This window comes from Hemicordylus capensis, chromosome 1 (assembly GCF_027244095.1).
Source record: "Hemicordylus capensis ecotype Gifberg chromosome 1, rHemCap1.1.pri, whole genome shotgun sequence".
Lineage (NCBI taxonomy): Eukaryota > Metazoa > Chordata > Lepidosauria > Squamata > Cordylidae > Hemicordylus > Hemicordylus capensis.
In genome coordinates, this window is record NC_069657.1 from 59,968,377 (window position 1) to 59,981,820 (window position 13,444).

The following is a 13,444-nucleotide window of genomic DNA, read 5'->3' on the forward strand; positions in this document are numbered from 1 at the left end:
ACAATCATTTCCCACCTACGCCTGTTCCACAGCGCAGTTAATTATTGGATTTCCAAGGGCTATAAAACTCCTCCACCCCCCCACCTTCCCAAGTTTTGTAGGTCGGTTTGAGAAAAGTACGGCTGAGTTGGTAAGATGTCTTACGCAAAACATAATTCGCAATCCTGGCTGTTGAGGTTGTTTTGGCAAAACGCCATTTGGGAGGAAATGATCAGGGAAGCTCAATGAGCGTGAGAATACTCAGAGAATCCTTAGGGGCAGATACCAACGGCATTTCTATTCTCTTGACTGTGGATTCTCCCCCACGCCTAGTTTTCTCTCTCCCTCTCCCGCGCCTGGTCAGTTTGGCAAGTGCCGAGGAAAGTTCCTGGCCTCAGTAAACCACGTGGCAGGGTAGCATTCCGTTTTTGAAACCAGAAGCAGCCGAACACAATCCTATATCCTATAATCAGGCATCCCTTTCCCTAGTCTCAGATCTCCAGAGGCTGGCTGCTGAGGTTCCTGGCTATGGCTCTCTAACTGTTCCTGGACTACAACTTCCATTATCCAGCCACAGTGTAATAGTCAGGGATGATGGGAGTTGTAGTCCAACATCTGCAGGAGGGCCGAAGCTGTGCAGCCCTGGCTTGTGGTGAGCAAAGGCACTCTGCACATGCTCGGAAGAACTCTCCCTTACATTATTCCTCCACTCCTTGTTGAGCCGTGCGATAGTAACCAGGCGGCAGGGCTAAACCCCGGTGAGCACATTCAGCCTTAACTTCTCAGCTCCTCTCTTTGGTGTCTAATTTCCATGTGAAACTTGTGGCATGCTCCTGCTTCCCGCTTTCCTTACATGTATCTTTCCGGGACAACACAAATGAGAGCTTTCTTAAACCAGATTCCCAAAGCAGGGGTCCCCTGAAGAGCCAAACTCCGCCACGGCTCCTTTGGACTCGGACAATATATTCTGTGGAGCCTGATGACGATTTTCCAATCAGGTTTGGTGTCGTTCCTTCCGTGTCTCCAACTCACAAGAGAGCCGTTCTGTCAGGCCACCGACGAGCGCCTCGTTCCCACTTCGCTCGCTTCCACGGCTTCGTTTGTAGCACTTTTCCTCAAGGTGGTTGTTCTTGGTTCCAAAAGAGATAGGATCGAATGAGAACCGGCATTGCCTTAATGACGAGTATCGTGATCGATGATTATATCAGGATCAGGAACAATATTTAGAGGCGATCACAGTCATTTGCTAATCAAAGCATTACTTAAAAAAAAAAAAAAGCAAGGGGATTCCTTCATGTTTCAAACCGTGTTACCATTTTTTCACTTTTTTAAAAAAGTCAGAAAAATCAAACAAACATGGCAAAAATTGACTTTCCCTTCTATTTTCTTTTTTATGGGGGCCTGAATTGAAATCAAAGAAAGGATTCACTCTCCTTGGGGAGCGCAGGCATAGGTCTATCAAAGTCAATTAAATATTTAGCTGTATATGTTTTTTAGGAGTGCCAAATGAGTTTTGGCAAGGGTGAAACAACCAATGCACCAAACAAAGAAAAGCAAAGAGGCACTTTTTCAAGCGCTGATTCTCTTATTAGGAGGGGAAGAGCAACTGTTGCTGGAGTCTATCTTATGTAGGAAGAATACAAATAAGACGGATATTTATTTACCGCTTTTCAAGAAGTCCCCAAAGATATAACTAAATGAAATAGTTCCCTGTCCCCAAAGGGCTCACAGTCTAAAAAAGAAACATTAGATAGACACCAGCAACATCCCACTGGAGGGATACTGTGCTGGGGATGGATAGGGCCAATTGCTCTCCCCCTGCTAAATAAAAAGAACCATCACTTTTAAAAGGTGCCTCTTTGCTCAGTTAGCAGTTAGCAGTTTCTTTTTAGAGTGTGTGTTCTTTAGGGATTGGGAACCATCTTATCTATCTATCTATCTATCTATCTATCTATCTATCTATCTATCATCTATGTAAACTGCTTTGAGCACTTTTGCTGAATGGCAGAAAGCATTTTGTAGTGGCGGCGGCAGCAGCAGTAATGTTTGTTCTGGAATAGGTTTTAAAAAACTTTACCTCAGAACTACATTGTCAATGGATTTGGTTTGAAGACATTTCAAAGAGGATGGCATCTACTAGCAGTCAGGTTAGCTAAGTGGAACATCCATGATTAGAAGCAGTGTCCCTCAGACTATCAGATGTGAGGATAAAGAGCCAGAGGAGGGCTATTTTCCTATCCTGCTCATAAGCTTCCAAAAGCAGCTTGCTGGCCACGGTCAGAAACAGAACACTGAACTAAACGGACCCTCAGTCCGACCCAGCAGGCTCTTTTAATGTTCTCATGCTCTGAACTACCATATTCAGAAGCAGTGTACCTCTCTGCATGCCCGATGCTGGGGGCAAGCAAAAAGGATGGGCCCTTCTTCAAATCTGGCTTGATATCTAACCCAGCTTGCCTAGGAGCATCTCTGATGGAGACAGGAACCTAGGAAGCAGCCATATCCTGAGTCAGACCATTGGTACATCTGGCTCAGTATTGTCTACACCAGGGCTGTTCAGCTTTGACCCTCCTGCAGATGTTGGCCTACAATTCCCATAATCCCTGGCTATTGGCCACTGTGGCTGGGGAATATGGGAGTTGTGGTTAAAAAAGAGCTGGAAGTCTGAAGTTGGGCAGGCCTGGTCTACACAGACTGATAGTGGCTTGTCCAAGGTTCCAGGCAGGAGTCTCTCTCAACTCTGTCTGGAGATTCCAGGGAGGGAACTTGGAACCTTCTTCACAGAAGCATGTAGGTGCTCTTCCCAGAGTGGCCCCATCCCCTAAGGGGAATGTCTTACAGTGCTCACACATGTAGTCTCCCATTCAAATGCAAACCAGGCCAGACCCTGATTGGCAAAGGGGACAATTCATGTTTGCTACCTAGAGACCATCATAAACCTCACTGGGGGTTGGGCTGCTTGCCAGCCTTTGCTTTCTCTCCGCCAGTGGGCCAAGGTCTGGGGAGCAGTGCTCTCTCTAACAGGGATTCCCAGATGTTGCTGACTACAACTCCCAGAACCCCCAGCTGCAATGGCTTTTGATTGGGGATTATGAGATTTGTAGTCAACAACATCTGGACATCCCTGTTAGAGAACACTTCTGGGGAGGTAGCAGCTTGTCTGAGCATTTTCCCAGCAACCTTTGCTGTGGGTGCCAGAGATCATTGTGAGTTCACTGGGTTTGGGGCTTTTTGCCACCAGTGACTGAAAGTCATTATTTGCTTCTAACCAATAGGGAAGGGTTAGTCAGCAAGACTGAAGCATTGGGACTCTAGGGGGGAAGGAATATGTAATTCTGGGATTTTGATCTTATGGATCTAAATGAGCTTTAAAGATGAGCTTTAAAAGTGAGTGTGTGGCGGCAGGAGAACATCTGGGAAACTATAGCCTGGTCAGTCTGGCTTTGGTATTAAGGAGATGTGCTCTGTAAGCATCCTGACAACAATGCAATGATTAGTAATGTGGGGGGCATTTTGCCTTGTTTGACCGTTCTGAAGCCATCTTGCTTTTATGCTCCTATACAAAAGCTGCCCAAGCAGAAACGTTTTGCAAGTAGAGGAGAAAAATGACAGGCTTGGCGCAGCGACAGGAAACGGCTGGCTTGAGGTTTAGCCTGAAAATAGATCTGAGAAAGAGCCCCTGGAATTAGACAGGGCAAACAGACAGTAGTTGTGCTTAGCAAAAACATGTCTAGAGTATCTTAGCAAAAACATATCTAGAGTATACGCAGGGTCAATCTAATCTGATTGTTGTAACTTCCCTGTTCCTGATGTACACCTGTAAATGTCTAACTAACTATCTGGAATGCTTAAGCAGACAAAGTCAAACATGTTAACTTCCTCTTTTTACTGGGTAAGATAGTGTGATTTGCTTTGTTGTTTGTAATTGGGTCTCTCTCGTCAGCTCTCTGTACGAGCTCTCTGAACCTTTCAGCTGAATTGTTTTACACTAATAAAGCAACTTACTTGGATTATCAAAATACTATTTCTTCCACAATAGTCAGACAACAGCATGGATTTGTCAAGAATAAATCCTGCTAGACTACCTTATATCTCTCTTTTTAATTGAGTTACTCACTTGGTGAATGGTAGAAATGCTGTGGACGTAATTTATCTATGATTCCATCCAGCTAGCAGGCCACTCTTGAGATACGGTGTTGGACAGATGAATATTTGGTCCATTGCATCGGAGATTTTTTTTTTTTTTTAAACCTGATTTGTATGCTTAGAGTTGCTATTTTCTGGACCCTCATGTTTGTTTGAAAGAAAAATCGATTCACTTCAATAGAACTTACTTCCATGTAAGAATGGAATTAAAAGACTCCAGTCTTTTAACTTGTTTGAAAACAAGTTCCATTGTAATCAACGAGCACAATCTAAGCTGCTGGAGTAAAGCACTTTGTACTTAAATCTCCCACTGAAATAATGAGATTTAAAAATGCTTAATTTGGGCTGGATCATACCCCATCACACATTGTTTTATTTGTTTGTTTAAAAAATCTATTACGATTTTTGTAGTATTTTAAATTATGTACACTGCTTAGGGATACACATATTAGGTGGTATATAAATATGATAGAAAGAAAGAAAGAAAGAAAGAAAGAAAGAAAGAAAGAAAGAAAGAAAGAAAGAAAGAAAAAGATATGGCTCAGCATGGCAGCTGCCTTGGGTGCACTTATGGATGATCTGCTCCAGAAGGAATACAATTCTGCTGATCCTGCTGGTCCTCTCTCAGTGAGTCTCAGTAACATCATTGATCCTATTAGCTTTCTGGGTAGTTTTCTGACTTGGGGCTGAAGGCACTGTGCTTCAGTGTTTCCGCTCTTACTCTGAAGGTTGATTCTGGAAGATGGTGCAGGTGCTGCTTAGCCCCATGACTCTTGTGCTATGGGCCCCCACAATGTTCATATTGTTTTCTGTGCTTTTAATGTCTGCGTGAAACACCTGACTCCTCAAAGAACCATATTCTTCTATATGATGTTGCTAGCACTGCTTGTTTGTTGGCTCCCAGAAGCCTCTCTGCCTATGTTTGAGACTGCAGGCATGTTGGTCTCACTTCTGACATGTTCAGGAGCCTCACAGCATTGTGATCTCTCTGTTTGTTGGCATATCGGAGAAGAGTCACTCAGTAGGCAGTGGGAGAGCTACCCCTAAATTTAGCAGCTGCAAAAGAGCCAATTTGGAAGGGAGCTCGTGCTGCGCCTTCCCCATGCTGGGATACCTGCGTAGACTCCCAAAGTTAATTTGCAACAGTTAACTCTGTTCAAGGTCTCTCTGAACAATTGACCCTCGATTGACCCTTCTTTGGTTTACCTCCCCTCCATAGATGCCTCAAACTAGCTAAAAGCCAATTATCTTAGAAGGGAAGTCTGATAAGGCTCTGAGAATGTATATCCTCTCCTTATCAAAAGAAGGCTGGAATGGCCAATAGGAACACAGAAATGTACTCATTAAAATCCTGATTAGTTTTCTCTAGGTATCCCAGCATGGGGAAGACCGAAAAGAGTTCCTGTGTTTGCATGTTCAACCACTCCATTTGCACCATCCTATTCACTCATTGTGTGTTGTGGTGTAGCATGGCAGACACAAACAATGGGATCTTTTGAAATTCCCCTGAACTGCCCTAATCAAGAAAGAAGGTCAATTGGAATGTTGCCCCAGGACATGTTCTTGGGTATATCAAACCCCAGTTCCATGATCCAGTGTGCTCCTTTGTGACCCACACACACTTTGGACTCACCAGCAGCTTGGGTGATTTGCTGCTCATATGCCATCACACCAGCTTTTTGTGCTAACTTCCAGATCGGTTATCTGGCCTAACCTAACCCAATCTGCCCACTCTTCTTGCCAACACAGGAAGCTGGTTCCACGGAGGAGGCACCCTTGTGGATTCAACTCTAACATCTAACCACTCCGGTCTTCTCACCCCTGCTTCTGACCAAGTTGTCCCTGAGGAATGAGTTCCCTCGGTTGTTCCAGAAGCCCTGAGGTCTCTGCACCAGTAGAAGAAGCTCAGGTAATATGAATGTTTGCCCTCACTGGGCCTATCTCTATCCCTGCTCCTTTTCCTTAAATCCAGCCACCTCCTTTAAAGCCTCTTTCTCTAGCCCGCCTGGAAATTCATACAATTAGGACTTTAAGCTAAAATGTCTCTTTGCAGTTGGACTTACCTTTAATATGATTGCTCTAATTACATGTTTCTTTCCACTGTACCCTTCCCTTCAATAAACCCTTCTTTTGATTTCTTAAACTTGCCTCAGTCCAGTTATTTCCTGGGTCTACAACTTTGGGTAAATTTAATTTGACATGGAACTGCCCTACCCTGAGCTAATTTCCCCATACAAAGCCCAAACACAATCTTGGGGTGTTCACCAATCATTCTGGGGTAGTTTCATGAACAATTAGTATGCCTGGGTCTTTTGTTCTTCATCTCCCTCAAGTTGCACCACCATCTGTGATTAGGCAGGGAACGCCCACAGAGAAGGCTTTCCTGGCCATGGCATCTTGTTTTTTGAATGTCCCCACACTGGGAATCTCTTCTGGTGCTAGCTCAGACGTCTTTTAGACCACGACCACAGGGCGTAACTATAATAGGGCAAGGGGAGACAGTTGTCTCAGGGCCCACTGCCTTGGGGGCCCCCCAAGAGGCAAGTCCCATGACTGACTCCCCAAGCTGCGCAGCTGCCTGGGTTTCCTTCAGTTGTATTCATCCTCCAAAACTGATGTGAGTATTAAGACCTGGAGCTACCAGAACTGCATGTCTTTCTCTAGTACCATTAAATGACTTGCATTGTCCACAATTCACAAAACCTTTTAAAAAATAATTTAGGATGATGTTCTATTGTGGCACATAGGTTTTATATGTATATATATAAATTTTTACTATGCTTTTTGTTACCACTATTCAGCCTAATTTAAGATTTCTTTACTCCATGAGCTGAGCTTCAGTGAAGGGGGGCCCATTTTAAAATCTTATCTCTGGGCCCACTCCAGCCTTGCTATGCCCCTGCACAACCATTTTATCATCCAGGTGTTTCAGCATGTTGTGAAGCTGGTTTTCATGACTAAATTGGGATTTGAACCTGTGTGAGTCACTCTCCCACTACATACCACACTGACTCTGATAATAGTGACTGTTGCTGTGAAAACTCATGACAACCATGTCACAATAAACTAAATACCACTTTATAATATGCCACAGCAGTTCATGATCTTTAGAAAGGCAAAAGAGAGAAGCAAAGCATGGCACACTAGATGCTTATTTAACAGTTTCTAGATGGAGGAAAGGCTGATGTGATGGAGGCAAAACCAAAGCACCCTTCTCATGATGAGGCCAAGTAAGGTGACTGCTCCAAGGCAGGAAGGCTAGGTACTTATAAGGGCAGCAGAGTAGATGGAAGAACTGAGATGTGAGCCTGATCTGCTGAGATGTTCACCTGCACATGTACTTTTGAAATGAGTGAGGGCTCTGCAAGAACAACTCTTATTCTGTTCAATGGGCTTGTGGGGAAAAATGCCCCCAGTGGCTTCACAACAACAATAAGTCTTGTCACACGCATTGTTGCAGAAGCTTTAACTAAAGCCCACTTTATATCAGATGTAAAAAGTGTTATCCTCAGTTGGCAGATATAACATAGATGTAAACGCATACACTTAGATGGGTTTAGAGAAAATAGAATGTAAATGGGGAGGCCACATGGCCATTCAATGCAAGAGGTACAAACTTCTCACAAACAATATCTCTTCCATTTAATGGCCATTTGGCCTCACTGTTTAAATTTCTCTCTCTTCACCTATGTATGTATGTGTATATAGGGCTAGCATATAGAAAAGAGGACAGATCTCCTGTACCTTTAAAAGATGCACAGAAGAGGTCCTTTTAGCATGTGAAGCTTTTCTTTCCCTCTGCATAACAGCTGCACCTGCTGAAATTCCCTCTTCTGTGCATCTCTTAAAGGCACAGAAAACATGTCTTCTTTACCATTTGGCAGCCTCATGTGTATATGTAAGGAACTTTGGTTCCTGTAAGTCAGGGGTGGGGAACCTTGGCCCTCCAGCTGTTTTTGAACTACAGCTGTAGTTCAAAAACAGCTGGAGGGCCAAAGTTCCTCACTCCTGCTGTAAGTGGTTGGTGTAACTGCAGACTCCGGAATGATCTCCCAGTGGCTATTCACTCCTCGGTCTCCATCACAGTTTTTAGAAAGCATACGAAATCCTGGCTTTTTACCCAGGCTTTTATATGATTAACTACTGCTACTGCTTTGTATTTTTGAGTTATATTGTGCTTGTATTTTAAATCTTTTTAGTCAGATCTATGTTTTTTTTGTATTTTTAGCTTAATATTTTAATTGTGTAATTTTTATAGTCTTTTTCATGTTTTGGTGTGAACTGCCTTGGGATTGTTTTAATGAAAGGCGGTATACGTATTCAACAATGAAATAAATAAATGCATACATACATACACACATAAATAACAATAAGTCTTTCTAGAGCTATAAACGGAGGTGCAGTGTGTTGTGATGGTTAGAATGCTAGAGACTGGGCCTTAGAAGACTAGGCATCTTCTAATCCAATGATCAGGTGTAATTGGGCTAGTCACTCATTATCTCCAACCCAAATATACTTTGCAAGACGGTTGTGAGAGTAAAAAGAAAAAGTGGGGTGGGAGGAGAGAAACACACCACACAACACACAGGATGCCTCTGAGCAGGGGCATAGCAAGGTTGGAGTAGGCCCAGAGACAAGATTTTAAAATGCCCCCCCCCACACACACATACACTATGTGACACAATAGAACATCATTCTAAATTATTTTCAAAAAGGTTTTGTGAATTGTGGACAATGCAAGTCATTTAATGGTACTAGAGAAAGACATGCAGTTCTGGTAGCTCCAGGTCTTAACACTCACATCAATTTTGGAGGATGAAAACAACTGCAGGAAGCCCAGGCAGATGCACAGCTGGGGGAGTCAGTCATGGGACTTGCCTCTGGGAGGCCCCCCAAGGCAGTGGGCCCCGGGACAACTGTCTCCCCTTGCCCTATTATAGTTACTCCCTTGCCTCTGAGTACCAGTTACAGGAGAGTAACAGCAGGAGAGAGGGCATGCCCTCAACTCCTGCCTGTGGCTTCCAGCAGCATCTGGTGGGCCATTGTGTGAAACAGGATGTTGGACTAGATGGGCCTTGGGCCTGATCCAGCAGGGCTGTTCTTATGTTCTTGTACCAAGCTCTGTGAAAGGACTGAATAGAATGTAATAAATAAGCAGATTTATTCAGATTTTATTTCTGAAATAAATAAAATGATGTGGTAGAGTGTTGCTGGACAGTACTACATAAGCATTAAGGTAGGAGATGACATGACTGAATGTTTCCCCATGCAAAAAATTCTCCTGCATGTACAAAACCAGCATGTCAGGGAGAATGACATGCTATGGGGAGAATTTCACATAGAGGAAAATCAGGCACTCCTCCTTGATAATTTGAAATATTATCCATAAACAGTTATAATCTTATCTAGTTTGTGTGAACTAGTCTTCAGAAAAAGGTTTTAGGATTCTTCAGCATAGTCACCATACAATTTTAAGCTAGTGAAAGAATTAAATATGAGTTATTATTCCTGTGGCAGTACTTATAAATTTGAGGACATGGATTTGCTCAGATGGTTTGTTACAGGGCTTAGCATTGTTTACCAACCAGCTCATGCATGGTTTATATTCATATTTGCCCCCATACATCAGTTGGTTGAAACATATGATTTTCTCCATTGTGGATCTGTCTTTGGAAAGATCATATTTCATGTCACATAGTTAGATGAATAAAAATTACACCACTAATTGGATTGCATTCTGCAGGAAGATATATTGCACAGTCACTCCACTCCAAAGGAGGGGCAAAGTATGGAAACTGTCATAGGAACAGAAAAGAAGACAGCCTGTGTGAACCAGGGCTTGGAGTCTTTCTCTTTAAAGCAGTAGCAATGTCATAAGAACATAAGAACAACTGGATCATCTGGATCAGGCCCATGGCCTATATAGTCTAGCATCCTGTATCCCTCAGTGGCCCACCAGATGCTTCTGAGAGCTCCACAGGCAAAAGCCATGTGGCTAATAGCCTCTAAGATTGCCACCTTCCCTGGATTTCTGGGTATTTTAAAAAGCATTTGCCCCATTTCCTGGTTAGCCCATTAGCTTGCCTAGATTTTAGCTTGCCTTCCATTTTCATTTTCATTTAAAAAAAAGCTAAGCTCTAGCCCTTGAAGAAGTGGACTTAGAGAGCAAAACGTGTGGTCACTATTCTGTTCCACCACTGGACTTCTAGAAAGGCACGTAAATCACAGGAGGCTGGCTGGGAAAGATTCACAATAAGTAATCCCCTGAAGAATGTCACCTTTGGTTTTTTTCAATCAGCAGAGGATCTCTATAGGGCAGTTGAGAAGATAGCTTGATTTTGATGTAAATCTCTGCCTACCTGTGTATTGTAACGTTTAACATCTTTGGCTTTATAGTGCAATCCATTCTATGCATGACTCCTTAGAAGTAAGCACTGTTGGTTTCAATCAGATTTCCCCCCCAAGTAAGTGTATATAGAATTACAGCCTTAACTGAAAAGCTCAGTGCTCTATTGCTGCTATTAATATCTCAAACTTTGTGTTGTCTTCATTTCCCCCCTATATATTACTTTATTTTTGTGTACCTTGCCCCCTGCTCTTTTCCAGCCTATAGTCATTTTGGTGTTACATTTTATGTACTTATCTCAGGATTAAATGGTGACCCTGACAGGGCTCAAGCATGAAAGCCTTAATCCCTAGCGCCAGTTTTGTAGGGCCAATAGCAGAATTTAGTGGTAATGAAAATGCACTCAGCACTGCTCCTCAGCATGAGCTTTAATTTGGTATCTTCACAAATCTTATCTGGTATCGTCACCTTCACCAATAAATAGCATATTAATTTTTCTAATGTATGTATGTATTTGATTTCTATACCGCCCTTCCAAAAGTGGCTCAGGGCGGTTTACATTAAAACAAAAACCACTAAAATCAATTAACAGTTAAAATCAGAAACTATAAAAACAACATAAAACCATTAACAATTAAAACATTTAAAACAGTTTTTAAAAACTCTGGAAAACCAGGCCAAACACTTACAGTTTAAAAAGTTTATAAATCCTTGAAGGCAAGGCCAACAGATAGGTTTTAAGGGCTCTCCTGAAGGCCAATAATGAACTCAGATTACGGATTTCTGCCAGGAATGAATTCTACAGCTCAGGAGCAGCTACAGAGAAGGCCTGCCTCTGAGACGCCACATTCTGAGACACTGAACATATGAAGCTTCCTCCTACTGAGTCAGATTATTGGCCATCTAAGTGGCGCAGCAGGGAAATGCTTGACTAACAAGCAGAAGGTGGCCCGTTCGAATCCCCGCTGCTCCTCTATCGGGCAGCAGCAATATAGGAAGATGCTGAAAGGCATCATCTCATACTGTGCAGGAGGAGGCAATGGTAAACCCCTCCTATATTTGACCAAAGAAAACCACAGGACTCTGTGGGTGCCAGGAGTCGAAAATCGACTTGACGGCACACTTTACCTTTAGCTCAGTAGATGACCACCAGCAGCTCTCCAGAGTCTCTACAGGGACATTTCACAGCCCTATCTGGAGAAATGCCAGAGACTGATCCTTGGATCTTCGGCATGTAAAGCATAAGATCTATCACTGAACTATGGTTTCATCCCAATTTTGGCAACATCATGCCTTGCTCCCACCTCTCTCCTCCCCAGCCTACTTCCTATGTCAAAAGGAACATGTCAAAAACCTACTGCTCCTCCCTGCAGCCATGGAGCTGCTTTCAGGAGGATGTGGTTGAGCAGGGGTGTAGCTAGGAGAGAGGGGCCCGTGTTCATCCCTCTCTCTGGCGGCCCCCCAGAGTGAGGGAGGTAATGAAGAAAATAGGGAGGGATGGAGCTGGAGGGCCCTCAGGAGCTGGGGGCCCGTGTTCTTTGAACCCTTTTGCTCAATTATAGCTACGCCCCTGTGGTTGAGCATGGTTTCCTTCAATGGGGTCCTCAAGAGTATTGGATGGCCCTCCCAGGTATGGTGAACCATTTTTGCCCCAACCAGAATGTTCTCCCCTAGTGTATTGCTTCACACTTCCCCAACAGGAATGAACAACAGCTATTCACTTCTGGGGACAAATTAATTTGTGGAATGCCTTTTCCACTAGGGTGGAGTCTAAGGCTGCCCCTTGTCTTTGGTAATCCCAGTGGCTAGACCAAGAGGAAAATGTTGCCCATTGCATCTGAATCTCTGACAACAAGCTGTTTATTTTATTCTACACAACTAGGTGGAAGCCACTGAGAAACAAGCCACCCTACTATATGTATAGACATGTCTGGTTCTGTCTCTTGGTCATGCTAGAGTGTAACAGAGTGGGACAGAATGCTGGAAATGACCTTTTATGTTTATATTGGCTGACATGATTCAAGCAGCACTATTGTAGTGTTCAATAGTACAAACAGTGCTATTGTAGCATTCCCTATTGCGGCTATAGGCCACCCCCAGCCTCAAAGGCAGGATGCCTCTGAATACCAGTTGCAGGGGAGTAACAGCAGGAGAGAGGGAATGCCCTCAATTCCTGCCTCTAGGCTTCCAGTGGCAGTTGGTGGGCCAGTGTGTGAAACAGGATGTTGGACTAGATGGGCCTTGGGCCTGATCCATCAGGGCTGTTCTTATGTTCTTGGGGTAAACTATGGAACACTGCGTGTGCAACCTCTGGTTGTGAACAGCATTGGGGCTGCTTACAAGTCTAAAGAAGCCCTGGGGCAGAACATTATAGCAGGCTGCAATTCCAGGTCAGTCGCTGATATTTATTTAGACTTTATGATTCAAGCTATGTATGGTAATTGCTTTGAATAGGTTTATCAAATGTATCTTAGGGATGTGCACAAAACCAGTTTGCCTGGTTCGGTTTGAATCCAAACCAGATTTGAACCAGACTGGGCATGTGCAGTTTTGCACACCGCTAATGTATGCAAAATGTATGATGTGTGCATACCCCTAATGTGTGGTAAAACTGCCCAGAGACAAAAGTTTGGGGCGGTGTACAAATTTGATAGATAAATAAATAAATAAATAAATAAATAAATAAATAAATAATGATGTATCTGGGTCAGTGTTGGTTTATGATCCATGAGCTGTAGTTCTCAGAATTCAATATATTTAAATATTCAGTATATTCAATATATTACATCACACACACACACACACACACACACTTTCATGGGTTTCATACCCTATGAATGAACTAAGGAACCCTTAATTTGCATCTTTATTTCTTTCCTGAGCATAAGTGCAAACAGTATCTGCGGCTCAGAATTCAGTTCCTATCCAAGTGTGATTATTTACATCACAAGATTTGTTTTTCCATCACAAACA

At 43.2% G+C, this 13,444-nt stretch overlaps 1 long non-coding RNA gene across 2 annotated transcripts in view; it reads left to right on the top strand.

Annotated features, from left to right (window-relative positions):
- LOC128342883 (uncharacterized) overlaps positions 1 to 13,444 on the top strand; it is a 65,436-nt gene that overhangs the window by 19,648 nt on the left and 32,344 nt on the right. Inside the window, exon 2 of one of the 2 annotated variants that reach the window (XR_008315231.1) lies at positions 5,875 to 6,268. This is a non-coding gene — a long non-coding RNA (uncharacterized LOC128342883). Of the gene's footprint in view, positions 1 to 5,874; positions 6,269 to 13,444 lie in introns of those variants that run through there. The other variant, XR_008315232.1, reaches the window with a different exon arrangement.